This window comes from Myotis nattereri, assembly GCF_964212035.1.
Source record: "Myotis nattereri genome assembly, chromosome: 12".
NCBI classification, from domain to species: domain Eukaryota; kingdom Metazoa; phylum Chordata; class Mammalia; order Chiroptera; family Vespertilionidae; genus Myotis; species Myotis nattereri.
In genome coordinates this window covers 58,953,326-58,958,249 of record NC_138087.1, presented here as the reverse complement: position 1 = coordinate 58,958,249, position 4,924 = coordinate 58,953,326, and the positions used below count along the sequence as shown (strand labels likewise).

The following is a 4,924-nucleotide window of genomic DNA, read 5'->3' as shown; positions in this document are numbered from 1 at the left end:
GTAAGGCAGTTAAACCAAGATTACGTTTATACATTTTTAGCTAACGTTATAACAAAAATAACTTAAGTAAATACTAAGTGGTCCATGAGAAATTTGTTTGCCTTTAGAGAGGGGTCTGTACATCACTTAAGTTTGAAAAATACTACGTATTACTTAATTGTATATATACTGTCTTGTGTGGTTCATGATTGTTACTTATATCTAGTCTTTTTTCATTCCCTAGCTTTTAAATTACTCTGAGATCAATAAAGGAAAATTGATATCAAGATAGCTGACACAGTATATCAATTTAAACATTTATTGACTCTAACAAATTGCATGTATTAAGATGTCATTTGCATTCATTCTGCTACACAAAGATATGAATTTCTGGTGCCTGAGGCATGTGGCCAAATTCAGTTAAAAGGAGGTTGTGAGCAGAGGTACTAGCCTATGACCAGGACCAGTGGTATATGTTTAGGATCTTGTCTTATCAGCACCTTTTCCAGACCTCAGAAGAAGAATAGGGCTGACTCCACTGATGACTAACAGAGTTACAGTTAGTGAAGTCACTACAGAGTTGTGAAATCTGCATTGCCTCCAGCATCCCAGCTCTTGTGAAGTCCTGGGTGGGCGGGGCGGCACCTCCATGACCCTTCTGGCACTGAGCCAACTCTTCTCTCCCTCCTCTCATTCAGAACCTTTGGAAACACTGACCTCATACGCACACATACTAACTATTGTGAACGTAAGTTGATGTGTTACCTCTCCCAAGCAGCTCTCTCTCATTTGAAGCTTGCCTTGCTTGATCTTTAACTGCAGGACGTCGATATTATTTCCTGCTGAAGACATTTTTACAGCAGGAGACACGTAGATCTTACTTCGATCAGGTGGAAGGCAGTTCAGGTGGCCTCCCTTCCCTATTCTTAGTTCTGACTGGTAACTTTCACCCTTTACGATGGATCACGTCGTTATGCCTTATTTATTGAACTAACACCTCCAGTTATAATTTATGCACCAGCCTAGAAGCTGGATTCATTTGTAGCTCGTAATTGAATAAGGCTTTACAAGTAATTGGATGCCAGGGTAACAGCCATTTCAAAAGTAGAAGGATAAAGATACTATCAGTTGAACATGTCGGGCCATGGAGCACATTTTGACACTGCACTGGCATTTCAAATGTTCAGTTAACCTTGAAGACTACTTCCCTCTAAGACCATATGGTTCCCCTTTTTTTTTGCTTGTGCTCATTTTTATGAATAATTATGTGTGTGGACACTTACAACTGACTGATGGCCAAACCTAATTAAATCAGCTTGTTGAAATGTGGCCTTAACATTTAAAATAACAGGAAAGAGATATGTGTTATCAAGCTGCTAAATGCTAAAATATCTGAAGTACTGAACATCTTGTTTTGTATTTTTTTATTCCTGTGAAGGCTGTCCTACTTTTAAAATGAGTGCCAATCAATCTGTAAATCTGTATTAAACATTTAAAATGTCATATACAATGGCCCAGCTATCAGAATACATAATTCTAATTATGTATTCTAAAAAAAATAGTCAAATAATTGTTGAAATATAAACATAGAAAAATGTTTGTCATAGCACTGTTTACAATTTTATATTTTAGTATCAACCTAAATATGGTTGATGTCTATATGTCTATAATATAGAATTCTATTTAACCGTTAAAGTTTGACAGAGAGCTGTATTTGTTAACATGAAATAAGCTTACAAGGTATTGCTGAAGGGTAATCACGTTAGAGGAATGTGTGTATAGATAAAAACTACACCAGGCCTGAGAGGTGTGGTTCAGTGGTTAGAGCATTGGCCCAAGCACCGAGGGGTTGCTGGTTCACTTCTTGGTCAAGGGCACGTACCTGGGTTGCAGGTTTGATTCCTGATGGGGTTAGGGCACCTGCAGGAGGCAACCAATCGATGTGTCTCTCTGACATCAATGTTTCTCTCTTTCTCTCCCTCTTCCTCCTCCCTTCCTCCCACTCTCTCTAAAAAATGGGGGGGAAAATACCCTCAGGTGAGGATTAACAAACCCTACACCATATAATTCGAGTGATTTAAATCTTAGAAAACAAAGGCAGTCTTTCTCTGATACACATGTAATGTCTCTGGTAGGACGAGGAGAGGAAAAACACGACTCTTGGAATTTTTGTAGTTTCTCCTGATTGTTGTTCGGGCCGTGGTGCTCTGAGGTGGGTCTGGAGAAGGTGCAGGAGACAAGGCTGCAGACTTCCCAGGGTATATCTAATCTTTTTGTCCCAAGGATTCAGGCCAGCTTTGCCCTGGGACTGTGTGGCGTGCTAGAGGAAAGGCCGCTCTGGCAATAACTGATGTAAACACTGAAGGAATGAGTCAGCACCTATCAAACTGAAGGCTCTCAAAGTCACTGCTAAGCTTTCCGCTTTGCTGTTCGAAGACCGCTAGTGCACAAAGTATTGAGCGAGAAGCAGATTTACTGCTGGTGCAGCCAAGTCAAAAGCAAGGACTTTCAGAACGAGGTGCTCCATTCTTAGAACTTGGATTCTTGGTGCAGGTCTCATCTGTAATGTACACAAACTCTGCTACTTCTGGGAGTGTATTTCTTTGAGGCTAACAGCGAAACCGCAGTGCCCACAAGCTGGTTTCCTCTCAACACAGACATGGTTGAAAGGAGCCCGTGGATGTCATTCACAGCCACGTGCAGGGGCTCATTCTGTAGTTTATATTCTTCTCCTACTTCAACTAACCGGTCCAGGAGGATAGCCCTTATATAGTTGGCGATGTCTGGCTGTTTCTTCATGTAACCCACATTAGGGTGACATGTAACCTCCATTTCCCTAAGCCTTAGGTATGGGACTTCATTAGCACTGGCTTTCATCATCCAATACAATGGGCATGTCCCTAGTGTGGGGTGACTCAAAACTACCATCCATTGGATAATCAAGAGGTACCCGCGGCTTTTTGGTTCAGTTAAAGTCATCGCTGAACTGAACGCCAGGACAGCTTCACATTCTGGTTTGTTGTTTTCTTTCAGATTCATCTGGCCTCTTTAGAGTCTCCTCTCTGCTTCATCCACCGAGTGGTTAAGTGTCTGCTTTCCAGGGAGGAACAATGGCATGCTCATCATCTATAGCATGGTTCTCAACCTTGGCTGCACCTTAGAATCACCTGGGAATCTTTTTTTAAAAATCCTGATTCCTGGGCCTCATCCTCCGGAAATTCTGTTTCTTTGTTATGGGGTGGGGCCACAACATTAGTAACAAAGAAACAATTTCCGGAGGATGCGGCCCAGGAATCAGGATTTTAAAAAGATTCCCAGGTGAGTCTAATGTGCAGCCAAGGTTGAGAACCACTGAGCTATAGGAAGATCCTAAAGAGGTCAACCCATCTCATCGTGGGCCCTGGCAGCAGAGCTGGACCCCGCTGGTTCCCAGCCCTCAGTGCCACCAGCCAGTGGGTTCTGGGGCTGCCGGGCATGCAATGCCTTCTGGGAATTGGTGTTCTCTGGGTCCTCTTGGGGTGCGGTCTGCTGCAATGTTAGCAGTGCCCAGCGCGCCTCGCGGGGCCCTAGAGGTGTCCAACATCCCTGCTCCTGAGGCCGCCGCTGACACCCCGCCCCCACCCTGCACCGAGGAACGCTGGGCGCAGGCACCGTGGGGCGTGGAAGGCTAGCTCGCCCGCAGTCGGTGTATAAAACATGAATGAGCAGGTACCTTGCTTTGCATTGTCACTGGTTCCTGGAAACTTACATTCCATTCATTGCGTGAACTTATTTGTTTGTAGCTGACTTGCTAGTGTTGGAGAGTCACAGGCCCCAAAGGCCTTACTTGTGCTAACGCCCGAGATACCAAAACCAAGATTTCATACCTGATTTAATTGCAGTTTCAACCTCTCCCAGAAACATAATCTTTATCAGCCCGTCACGCATCAGCAAAGTAATGTTACCTGCCCTCTCGAGATCGCCCATCTCCCCACAGGAACAAGAGGCAATCTGCAGATAAAGCCCTAGCCATTCCCTTCCACCCAAAAGAAAACGTCCTAAAATAATCTAAAAATAATCCATTAAGGCCAACCCATCTGTTTTCTTTTACTGAAAATCTCCCTGCCACACCCTTCCTATAGAAGGCTTCCATTTTGTGCAAACCCTTGGAGTGTCTCACTGCCCGCTAGACGCCAGTTAGAGCTCGACATCTACTGGGTAGAGTTTTGTTAACCCCTGGAAGCCATAACGTAACCTGTAAGTACACCAAGAAACCTGCAGTGCAGCGGTTCTCAACCTGTGGGTCGCGACCCCTTTGGCGGTCGAACGACCCTTTCACAGGGGTCGCCTAAGACCATCCTGCATATCAGATATTTACATTACGATTCATAACAGTAGCAACATTACAGTTATGAAGTAGCAACAAAGATAATTTTATGGTTGGGTCACAACATGAGGAACTGTATTTAAAGGGCCAGCTTACATTGCTAGTGTAAGCACTGACCATTGTTGTTGTTTTTCTTTTTTGTCGCGCAAGCGCCTGATTGAAGCTTTGGTTGTTGAGGCATAAACTTCAAAGAAGCATCCACTTCAGTGATGGCCACATGGAATAAACACATTTCCAGGCACAAAGCCAGATAAGGGGCTAGGCAGTCTCTGGGGCTGAGGCTCCTTTGCTTAAGATATCTTGTTAGATTTCAGTGACTGACCATTTGTGCTTTTTTTTTCTTCTTCCTGGGCTTTAAATTCTTACACTTAAGGTTTAAATTCACCAAAAAAGAGTCAGCCTGAAACTGTAGGCCCCCACCCTCAAGCCCAATAAAAGCAGAACCTCAGGCCCATGCAAAGGCTCTGTTTCTCTACCAGAGGCCTGCTGTGCGGCCCCAGGTGTGCTGTGTAACTTCCAGGTCCTGTAAATAATAAACCTTTATTTTTTTTAAGTTTCCTGATGTAACCGGGAAAAGGG

The 4,924-nt window shown here is 43.9% G+C and overlaps 1 pseudogene across 1 annotated transcript; it reads right to left on the bottom strand.

Annotated features, from left to right (window-relative positions):
* Positions 1–2,056: 2,056 nt before the first annotated feature.
* On the bottom strand, positions 2,057–3,018 carry LOC308527735 (cyclin-A2-like; annotated as a pseudogene). The gene has a single exon. The product of its transcript is annotated as a cyclin-A2-like (transcript).
* Positions 3,019–4,924: the final 1,906 nt, after the last annotated feature.